Consider the following 12469-nt stretch of genomic DNA (forward strand, 5'->3'; position numbering starts at 1 on the left):
GTGAGCTTTTATCCCCAAAGCTGGGGTCCTTGTGTTTATCAAACAGTAGATTGCTATATATAGAATTCCTATATTCATTGACTACTGTGTCTTGGGTGCCTAACATATTCCACTGGTCTACCTTTCTGTTTCTTAGCCAGTTCCAAGTGGTTTTGATAATTTCTTCTTTATAATACAATTTGAGATCTGGTAGAGCTAGGGTAGCTTCCCTAACATTTCTTTTGATTAGTTTCCTTGATATTCTGGACCGTTTGTTCTTCCAGATGAATTCTGATATTACTTTTTCTAACTTCAGAAAATAATTATCTGAGAGTTTAATTGGTATGGCACTGAATAAGTAAATTAATTTAGGTAGAATTGTCATTTTTGTTATATTAGCTTGGCCTCCACATGAGCAACTGATATTTTTCCACTTACTTAGATTTGACTTTATTTGTGCAAGCAGTGTTGTGAAATTGTGTTCATATACTCCCTGGATTTGTTTTGGCAGGTGGACTCCCAAATATTTTAAAGTGTCTACTATAAATTTAAATGGAATTTCCCCTTCTATCTCTTGCTGTTGGACTTTGTTAGTAATATAAAGAAATGCAAGTGAATTATGTGGGTTTATTTTGTAACCTAGAACTTTACCAAAGTTGTTTATTAGTTCAAGTATTTTTTTACTTGATTCTCTGGGATTCTCTAAGTATATCATCATATCATCTGCAAAGAGTGATAACTTAGTTTCTTCTTTGCTTATTCTAATTCCTTCAATTTCTTTTTCTGCTCTTATTGCTACAACTAAAATTTCTAGTACCATATTGAATAATAGTGGTGATAGTGGATATCCTTGTTTCACCCCTGATCTTATTGAAAATGCATCTAGCTTACCTCCATTACATATAATGATTGCTGAAGGTTTTAGGTAGATACTGCTTATTATTTTTTTGGAAAGTTCCATTTATTCCCGTGCTTTTCAGTGTTTTCAAAAAGAATGGCTGTTGTATTTTCTCAAAAGCTTGTTCTGCATATATTGAGATAATCTTGTGGCTTCTGTTAGTTTTGTTGTTGATATGATCAATAATGCCTATAGTTTTCCTAATGTTGAACCAGCCCTGCATTCCTGGTGTAAATCCTACCGGATAATAATGTATTATTCTTGTATTAAGTTGCCATATTTTTTTTTTGCTGAATTTCTATTTAAAATTTTTGCATCTATATTCATTAGAGAAATTGTTCTATAATTTTTTTCTCTGTTTTGGCTCTTCCTGGTTAAGGCATCAAAACCATATTGGCATCATGAATTTGGGAGAACTTTTCTTGCCCGGTTTTTCCAGATAGTCTATATAGTATTGAAATTAACTGTTCTTTAATGTTTGATTGAATTCACTTGTAAATACATCTGGCCCTGGAGATGTTTCTTAGGGACTTCATTGATGGCTTGTCCAATTTCTTCTTCTGAGATGGGGTTCTTTAAGTATTCAAATTCCTATTCTGTTAATCAGGGCAATTTTTATTTTTTAAATAAACATCCATCTCATTTAAGTTGTCGAATTTATGGGCGTAGAGTTGGGCAAAGTAATTTATAATTATTGTTTTAATTTCCTCCTCATTGGAAGTGAGTACACCCTTTTCATTTTTGATACTAGCAATTTCGTTTTCTTCTTTCTTTTTCTTAATCAAATTGACCAAAGTTTTATCAATTTTATTGGTTTTTTCATAAAATAACTCCTTGTTTCATTTATTACTTTAATAGCTTTCTTAATTTCAATTTTATTAATCTCTCCTTTGGTTTCCAGTATTTCTAATTTGGTGTTTACTTGGGGATTTTCAGTTTGTTCTTTTTCTAGCTTTTTTACCTGCATGCCCAATTCATTGATCTCCTCTTTCTGTATTTTATTCATGTAGGCATTCAAAGATATAAAGCTTCCACTAAGAACTGCTTTTGCAATATCCCATAAGATTTGGTATGTTGTCTCATTGTTGCCATTCTCTTGGATGAATTTGTTGATTGTTTCAATGATTTGTTGTTTAACCCACTCATTCTTTTTATATATATATATATTTTTTTATTTTTTAATGTTTAACAATCACTGCCATACAATTGAGATTTTATCCCCCCCTCACCTACCTCCCACTTCCCCCCTCCCTCCCCACGACTGCATACAATTCTGTATAGATTCTACATATACTTTCCTATTGAGTATATTTTCACTATAGTCATGCTATGTAGTCAGACTAGAATAAATGAAAGAAATCATATAACAAATCAAAACATGATACACAAACACATACACATACACAAACATGATCTGCTACATTTTGTGAATGACTTCCATATTTCTTTCTCTGAGTGTGGAAGGCATTTTGCCTTGAGAACCACCATTGTAACCCACTCATTCTTTAGGATTAGATTATTTGGTTTCCAATTCATTTTGGATCTATCTTTCCATGGCTTTTTATTACATACATTTTTTATTCCATTATGATCTGAGAAGGATGCATTGACTATTTCTGCCTTTCCACACCAAATTGTGAGGTTTTTATGCCTTGGTACATGGTCAGTTTTGTATATGTGCCATGTACTGCTGAGAAAAATGTATATTCCTTTCTATCGCCATTCCATTTTCTCCAGAGATCTATCATATCTACCTTATCCAGAGTTTTATTCACCTCCTTAACTTCTTTCTTGTTTATTTTGAGGTTAGATTTATCAAGTTCAGAGAGAGGGAGGTTCATGTTCCCCAGTAATATAATTTTGTTCTCTATTTCTTCCTTTAACTCCCTTAACTTAGGCTCTAAGAATTTGGATTCTATACCACTTGGAGCATATATGTTTAGTAATGAAATTGTTTTGTTATCTATGGTGCCTTTTAGTAGGATAGAGTTTCCTTTCTCATTTCTTTTGATTAGATCTATTTCTGCTTTTTCTTTGTCTGAGATTAGAATTGCCACTCCTGCTTTTTTTTTTTTTTTTACATCAGGTGAAGCACAATGTATTCTGCACCAGCTTTTTACATTTACCCTGTTTGTATTCACCCATTTCAAATGTGTTTCTTGTAAACAATATATTGTTGGATTATGCTTTTTAATCCATTCTTCTATCCATCTCTGTTTGATGGGAGAGTTCATCCCATTCACATTCACAGTTATGATTATTATCTATGTCTTTCCTTCCATCCTCTTTCCTACCTTTTGTGCTTTTGGTTCTCCCTTCTCCCTTCTCCACCACAATAGGGTTTTAAGTTTTGACCACCACCTCCCATAGTCTTTTCTTCCTTCTTTTAACCTCCCTCTCTTTTACTCCCCTTTACCCTTAGTACTTCTTCCCTCCCTTTTAGCCTCCCCTACTCTATCTTTACCCCTTCCTCTCCTTCTCCCTATAGAGCTAGTTAGATTTATATACTTAATTAAATTTTTAGTTCCCTCCTTGAACCAAATCATATGAGAGTACCTCACAAAGAATGCTCATCTCCCTCCCCTCTTTAACTCTACTGTAACATAATTTCACGCCCCTTCCTGTGATGTAATTTCCCATTTTCTACTTCCTCCTTTTCACTTGTCCTGTTACCATCTGTTCGCATCCTTAAATCACATTTTTATCATAGCATCATTTACTTTATATCCACACCATCTCTCTTTGTATATCCCTTTTATGTTTCATAATAAATATGCAATTCTCAAGATTAACAAATATCATCTTTCCTCATGTAAAGAGTTTGCCCATATTAAATAACAAGTTTTTCTTTCTCCCTGTTTACCTTTTTATGCCTCTCTTGAGCTCTGTGTTTGAAGATGAAATTTTCTATTGAGTTCTCGTCTTTTCATCAGGAAGATATGGAAATCCTTTATTTCATTGGATGTCCATCTCCTTGCCTGAAATATTATGCTGAAATTTGCTGGGTAATTGATCATTGATTGTAGTCCCAGGTCCCTTGCTTTACAGAATATCATATTACAATTCCTTTGATCTTCTAATGTAGAAAGTAGAAAGTCCTGTGTGACCCTGACTTTAGCTCTTAGATATTTGAATGGTTTCTTTCTGACTGCCTGTATATTTTCTCCTTTGCTTGATAGTCTTGAAATTTGGCAACGATATTCCTTCATGTTTTTAGTTTGGGATCCTTTTCAGGAGGTGAATTCTTTCGATGACTATTTTTGCCCTCTATTACTTCTAAGCAATTTTCCTTGATGATATCTTGGATGATATTGTCCAGGCTTGTTTTTTCATCATGATTTTCTGGTAGACCTATAATCCTTAGATTTTCACTCCTAGATCTATTTTCCAAGTCACTTGTTTTTCCAATTATATGTTTTATATTTTCTTCTATCTTCTCATTCTTTAGATTCTGTTTGACTGATTCTTGATGTCTCATGGATTCATTAGCTTCTACTTTCCCGATTCTAATTTTTATCAAATTGTTTTCTTCAGTTAACTTTTGCATCTCCTTTTCCATATGCCTGATTGTTCCTTTTAAGGAGTTATTTTCTCCAGATAAATTTTGTACTTCCTTTTCCATTTGTCCAATTGTCCTTTTAAATTCTTCTGTGATTTCTTTTTTCATATTTTTAAAATCATTAGTCAGTTTTTCTTCTCTTTCTCTAATTTGGCTTTTAAAATCCTTCCTGAACTCTTCCAAGAAGGTTCTTTGTGCATCAGAGAAGTTCATATTCCCTTCTGAAGGGTCAGATGAGAGTACAGTCTCAATGCTAACTTCCTCAGTATTTTTGTTTTCTTCCTTGTCCCCATAGGAAGATTCTTTTCTTTTCTGCTTTGCTTCTTACTCATGATAATCACCCTTTTCCTAACTTTTAAAGTAGATCTCTGCATCTGGGTCACAGGAGGCTCTGTCCCACAGTTCTTGTGCCTAAAACTTGAGGCTTTATGTGTTGTAGCCTCTGGTTTCAGCTAGAAGCTAAAATGCTACAGCTTGCCTGGTGTTGAACTGGTTGGTGTTGCAAAGCAGAGGTCAGGTGAAGTCTTTTTGAGTTTCCCTGCAGTTACCCTGGAGCTGGCTGCATTAAGAGTGGGGGATGGGTGGTCTTGCCACAGGAGGTCTCCTCTGCTGAGCTAGAGCATAGGTAAGCTCAGCAGTTGGTGATCCCAGTTGCCCTAGTGTCTTCTCATTTCCCCTGGGGTGCTGAAGAATGCCTGGGGTCCTGTTGTTGGTAGTTGTGAGGTTCCACCCCTCCTGGGGCTCTGTATCTCCTTCTGGTTTCCTAAGGTATAGCTATCTTTGACAGCTCCAGTCCTGCTCTGTTTCCCTTCTGCCACAGTACCAGGAATCCTCCTTAGCAATTTTCCGAGCCTCAAATGCGATGAGATTGTTTGCCCTTTCTGCTAACTCCTCTGATCCCGGATTTTTCTGGGGAAATATTTTATGGTTCTTTCAAGGTCATCAAGGGGAGGGGGAGAGAGCATTTACTAATTACTCAGTCATTTTGTCTCCCAAAAGTTCAAGTAGGTGACTTACAGACATTTAATTTGCAGTTTGATAGTCTTAGAAGCAGCTACTGCAAATCCCTGAGGCTCTGTGGCTCTCACTTGCTTGGTTCCACTGGACTACCATTCTAGACCATTATGCCTGAGATTCCACAGTGCTGCCACTGCCTCAGTCTTCCCTAGGGCTTCCTGCTCAGCACTGCCATGGTGGTGATGCATTTCACTGTGAGCTGTGTGCTTCTTCAGCCCCATGGAATGGATCCTTCCTGTTGACCTTCCAGTCTGTCATGGGCTGTGAATCTGCCACAGTCTGTCTCCTACTGTATTCTGCCCCTCCAAAATTTGCTCAGATTCTCTTTTTAGGGGTATCTGAAGGAGTTTATCTAATAGCTTAAGAGAATAGTTGCTCTCACTCAATCATCTTGTCTCTGCCCCCGGATTAATCTATTTTTTAAAGTGTTATTTTCTTCAGCATTTTTGGGGATCTCCTTTAGTAAGTGATTGACTCATTTTTCATGATTTCTTGCCTTACTCTCATTTGTCTTCCCAATTTTTGTTCTCTTACTTGATTTTCAAAATCCTGTTTGAGCTCTTCCATGGCCTGAGACCAATTCTCATTTTTCTTGGAGGCTTTGAATGAAGTAATTTTAACTTTGTTTTCTTCTGTTTGCATGCTTTGGTCTTCTTTGTCACCCATGTAAGATTCTATATTCTGATTCTTTTTGCGATTTTTGCTCATTTCCTCAGCCATTTACTTGACTTTTGAACTCTTTGTCAAGATATTTTTCTGCTTCCATTGGGGGCTGGGGGTAGGAGGTGTACTGTCAGGTGCTGAATTTCCCCCAATCTGTGGGCCTGGAGCTCCAGAAACAGTCACTGTCTCTGCACCTGTGCTGCTGTGGCTGCAGCAGGTTTCTTTACAGCTCCAGAATTTGTTTAGAACCATTTTTACAGGTATTTGACTGGGCTTGGTGGCAGAGCTCTAGAAAGTGTGTGCTGTTACTCCACCATCTTGGCTCCACCTCCCTTGTGGAAGTGAATGCTGAAAACTGAAAATAAATAAATAAATGTAAGATTTTTTAAAAGATTATTTCATTTGCTGTGTGGGTAAGTAGGAGGGGAAAAGGGAAAGAAAATGATGGGGCTGATAGAAGTGAGGACAGATTGAAGGATGTGGTGGTTAGAAGCCAAACATTGGGAAGGAGGGACAGTGAAAGGAGAGAGAAAAGTATAACAGGGAGAAAAATAGGATAGAGGGAAATCACCAATGGAGGGGAAATCAAAACAATGATTAGGAGCTATTTTGCCCAACAATATGCCCATAAATTGGGATTTACAAGTGAATTCTAGCAAACGGTTAAAGAACAATTAATTTTGATACTATATTAACTATTTGGGAGAATAGGTGAAAAAGGACTCCTACTAAATTCCTTTCATAACTCAAATATGATACTGATGCCTAAACCAGAAAGAGCTGAAGTAGAGAACAAAATTATAGAGCAATTTCCCTAAAGAGTATGGGTGCAAAAAAATAAATAAAACATTAGGAAAAAGATTACAGAAATTTATCATGAGGATAATAGACTATGACCAGGTAAGATATATGCCAGGAATGTAGGACTGGTTCAATGTTAGGAAAACTGTCAGTGCAATTGACCATATCAATAACAATACAAACAGAAATCAGTAGTCGATGCAGAAAAAGCTTTTGACAAAATTTAGTAACCATTCCTATTGAAAACACTAGAGGGCACAGGAATAAATGGGATTTTCCTTAAAATGATAAACAGCATCTATCTAAAATCATCATCAAGCTTTATATGTGATGAGAATAATCTAGAAGCATTCCAAATAACATCAGGGATGAAATAAGATGTCCATTATCACCACTATTATTCAATAGAAATGTTAACTAGAAACATTAGCTTTAGTAATAAGAGAAGAAAAAGACGGTGTAGGAATGGGAATAGGCAAAGAAGAAACAAATCTACCACTCTTTGCAGATGATATAATGATATATTTAAAGAATTCTAGAGAATCACCTAAAAAACCTACTTGATATAATTGACAACTTTAGCAAAGTTGCAGGAAATAAAATAAACCCACTTAAATCACCAGCATTTTTTCTATATATTACTAACAATGCCTAGCAGCAAGAGAAAGAAAGAAAATTCCTTTTAAAATAACTGTAGACAGCATAAAATATTTGGAAATCTAACTGCCAAAAGAAACCCAAGAACTGTATGAACACAATTACAAAACACTTTTCACACTAATAAAGTCATCTCTAAACATTTGGAAAAATATCAGTTGCTTATGGATAGACAAAGCTAATATAATAAAAATGACAATTCTACCTAAATTAATTTACTTATTCAGTGCTATGCCAATCAATCTACCAAAAATTATTTTGTAGAGCTTGAAAAAATGATAACAAAATTCATCTGGAAGAATAAAAGGTCACTACCTTTAAAGGGAATTAATCAGATACAAAGGAAGGTGACCTTACTGTACAGACCTAAAACTCTATTATAAAGAGGCAACTATCAAAACTATTTGGTACTGTCTGAGAAATACAGCGGTGGATCAGTGGAATACCTTAGGTACCCATGACACACTAGTCAATGGCTATAATCATTTACTGTTTGATAAACTCAAAGTCTCTAGCTTCTGGGATAAAAACTCACTATTTGACAAAAAAATCCTGCTGGGAAAACTAGAATATAGTGTAGCAGAAACTCGGCATAAACCAATATCTAATACCCTACATCAAGATAATGTCAAAATAGGAACATGATCTAGACCTAAAGAGTGATACCATATGCAAATTCGGAGAGCAAAAAGTTATTTTCCTCTCAGATCAATGGAAAAGGGAAGATTTTATGATCAAACAAGAGAGAAAACTTTATGAAACGAAAAATCAACCATTTTGATTGCATTAAATTAAAAAGGGTTTTACCCAAACAAACCAATGAACCAAAGATTAGAAGGGAAGCAAAAAGCTGGGAAAAAATTTTAATAGGTAGTGTTTCTAGTAAAGGCTTCCTTTTTCAAATATATAAAGAATTGAGTCAAATTTTTAAGAATAAAATTCATTCCCAATTGATAAATGGTTAAAGAATATAAATAGGCAGTTTTCAGATGAAGAAATTAAAGCTAAAGTTATGTAAAAATGCTCTGAATAACTATTGATTAGAAAAATATAAATTAAAACCTCTACTGTGGTGACAGAAAAGGAAAACAATAAATGTTAGAGAAGATGTGGGAAAATTGGGACACTAATGCCTTGTTGGTGGAGCTGGGAACTGATCCAACCATTCTGGAGAGCAGTTGTGAACTATGCCCAAAAGATTATCAAATTTTGCATTTGATCCAGCAATACCCCTACTAGGTCTATATCCCAAAGTGATCGTAAAAAGGGGAAATGGACCCAAATGTACAAAACTATTTATGGTAGCTCTTTTGTTCTGCAAAATTTGGAGATTGAGGGGATCCTCATCAACTGGGGAATGATTGAACAAGTTGTGGTACATGAATATAATGAAGAACTATTGTTCTATAGGAAATGATGGGCAAGCCAATTTCAGAAAAATCTGGAACGACTTTCATGAACTGATGCTGAGTGAAGTGAAAAGAATCCGGAGAACATTTTACACAGTAATAGCAGTATGTGTGATGATCAACTATGATAGACTTAACTCTTCTTAGTAATACCATGACCCAAGGCAATCCAAAAGCCTCATGTTGGAAAATGCTAACTACTTCCAGAGAAAGGGTGAGCATAGATTGAAGCACACTATCTTCCCTCTTTTTTTGTTTTGTTTTCTCTTTCTCATGATTTTTCCCTTTTGATCTGATTTTTCTTTCAGAATAGAACTAATATGTCAATAGGGGCCATCTCCTGTCATCCTGATGAATATCTGGGCACTGCACCCAGATGGCTCAGGAGGAGAAAGTGAGATTGGCGACCTTGCACAGCCCTCCCTCATTCAAAACAAAGTCAACTGCAAGTCATGTCGTCATTTCTCTGATGTCATGGTCTTCTTTGAAAATAAAAGATGAACACAGACTATGAGTAGACCAAGCTACTTGAGTGGAGAGCCAGCTAGCTGGGTAACCCAGCTCATCCTCCCCCTTTTGTCTCCCTCTCCCCTTCTTTTGGGGCTTTGGGGGCTTTGGGGTTTGCTGGTTAGATGTCCTTCCCTCCTTCCTTCCTTCCGTTGTTCCTTCTTTTCTTCCTTCCTTTCTTCTCATTCCCAGAATCTTAAACCCAGTGCACTCTGAAGACCATGGGCTAGACAACAATAGGTCCCTACCAAAGTTCCACTTAATGGCTAGCTTAGAGTGATTATCACTAGCAACACTTTCTGTTGATTTAGTTATTTTTTCTTTTGTTCATTTTTCTTTGGGCCATTCCCTGACTACTTCTTAAAGAGGCCTCTTCATTCAATGAGCATTACCTCCCTCTAAGTGAGTACTTGGAAAGGCCAGTCTAAAAAGACCAAGTTTTCCCATTGCATCCTGGGCCATCTCCAGTCCTCTTGAGGAATATCTGGTCACTGGACTCAGATGACTCAGGAGGTGAAAGTGAGGCTGGTGACTTTGCAGAGCCCTCCCTCACTCAAAGTGAAGTCAAGTGCAAGTCATGTCATCATTTCTCTGATGTCATTGTCTTCTTTGAAAACGAAGTAGGAACACAGACAGACAATGTACCAACATGTTTAACATGATGATACAGGCATAACCTATATAAGATTTTTTGCTGTATTGAGGAATCTGGAGAGAAGGAGAAAAATTTGAAACTCAAAATCTTACACAAATGAATTTTGAAAACTATCTTTACATGTAATTGGGTAAAAAGTACTATTAAGATAAAAAGAATATATAGTTGGGTTTCTAGAATCAATGCTTGAAGGGGAAGTTAGAAGAAAGTAAGGATTAGAGAAGGATAAGATTGAATAAGATACAGATGAGAATGCTGGTAGGAAGGACAAAAGATTTTTAAAATCTCATTGGATAATAATTTTGATTCAGAGATATTAAAGGTGCAGGAAGTAAGAATTTGCTAATCATTGGGCAGGAGAATTGCCTTTAATGATGTATATGGCAGCTTAGTAAGTTCACAGTCAATTTAGTTAGAAGGTTAATTTCTTGGCTTTAATACAACTATATGATGTGGGCAGACTACATCTCCTTCATGGGCCTGACTTCATCTTTAAAATGAAGAAGTTGCTAGAAGGCCCTTACAGCCTTGACACTCCGGACTCCTCTGTGTATATGCTGTTCTTTAGTTGTAGAAGAAGGGATGAAAGCCCCTATTTCTAAGTTCGGTCTGTTATTTGTGAGGGTGGTGGCAAATGCCATCATTTGTTAGTTGTCAGAAATGCTGAGAGACTTTGGAGCACTTGGCTTAGAGAACTCATTGCCTGTTCATTGTGCAGTCTGATGAGATTGCCACCCATGTTCCATTCATCTCAACTGGCAGACAGAGCCTGGGTCCTGCAAGCCCTGGCAGAGAGACCAAAGCAGAGCTGTCAACCTGGTCTCTGTTGTGTCCTTTATTAATTCAGACAAGCCATGAGGAAGGGTCATGGTGCCTTTTAACAGGCTAGCAGCAAGATTCAGGTGAGAGGATTTTCATCAATGAGAATAGTGTTTAGGCAGTCTGTTTGAAAAACGCTTAGAAACAAAGAGTTATTTTTCTCTTTGAATCATTCAACAAAGAGTAGTGTGATTTGGGACCAAAGAAATCCTCTAAATTTTAGTCAAATAAAAACCAAATACATTATAATTATACTTCAGTTTTCACTTGAAATTCATCAGTTCCCTTTCTGGAGGTAAATAGCATTTTTCATCATGAGTCTTTTGGAATTGTCTTTGATGATTGTATTGATCAGGGCAGCCACATCTTTCACAATTGATCATCATTGTAACATTTCTGACCATTTCTTCCCTTAATTTTCCATTCCTTTTAGCATGCCCCACCTCCATATTCCTTATTCTATTTTTCCATTGGATAAGATAGATTTCCATATCCAACTGTAGGTGTATGATGTTTGTGTATATATGCGTGTGTTTCTTCACTCTTTGAGCCAGTTCTGTTGATAATGAGATTCAAGAATTTCCTGTCATCCCGGGATTTATCCCTCCAATATATCCTTATACTCCTCCTTTATGTGAGTTTTTTCCCCATTATACCTTTTCCTTCACCATTTTCTAGTGCATTCTTTTATCTCAGCCCTTCATATTTTTAGATTATTCCCTCATAATCTACTCATATTCATTTCCCCTCTATAAACTGACTCCTTTTAAATGTCCTAATAATGATAAAGTTCTGAGTAGTTACATGTATCATCTTCCCATATAGGAATGTAAACAGTGTAAATTTATTGTCTTTTATGATTGCTCTTTCATGTTTAACTTTTTTATATTTCTTTTGAGTCAGATTTAAATGGCAAATTTTCTATTCCATTCTGGTAATTTATCAAGAATGTTTTAAAGTCCTCTTTTTCAATAAGTGTCTATAACCCTCCCCCCCACTCCCCAAAGGATTATACTAAGCTCTTCTGGATAGATTATTCTTGACTTTAATCCCAGCTCCTTTGACCTATGGTATATCATATTCCAAGGTCCTTTAGCATGAAAACTACTAAACGCGGTGTGATTTTGGGTCCATGATATTTGAATTGAGGTTTTTTTGGCTGATTGCAATGTTTACTTATTGACCTAGTAGCATTAGAATTTGGCTATGATATTCCTCAGGGTTTTTGTTTTGGGATCTCTTTCAGGAGGTGACAGATGGATTCTTTCTATTTCTATTTTACCCTCTGGATATAAGATATCAGGGTGTTTTTCTTGATAATTTCTGGAAAAATGATGTCTAGTCTCCTTTCTTTGATCATGGTTTTCAGGTATTTCAATAATTTTTAAATTATCTCCCCTTGATCAGTTTTCCAGGTTAACTATTTTCCCAATGAGATATTTCACATTTTCTTCTATTTTCCTTTTCTTTTTTGTTTGTTTCTTGATGTGAAATAGAGTCAATAG

The sequence above is a fragment of the Notamacropus eugenii genome, chromosome 5 (assembly GCF_028372415.1).
Source record: "Notamacropus eugenii isolate mMacEug1 chromosome 5, mMacEug1.pri_v2, whole genome shotgun sequence".
In the NCBI taxonomy this organism is placed as follows: Eukaryota; Metazoa; Chordata; class Mammalia; order Diprotodontia; family Macropodidae; genus Notamacropus; species Notamacropus eugenii.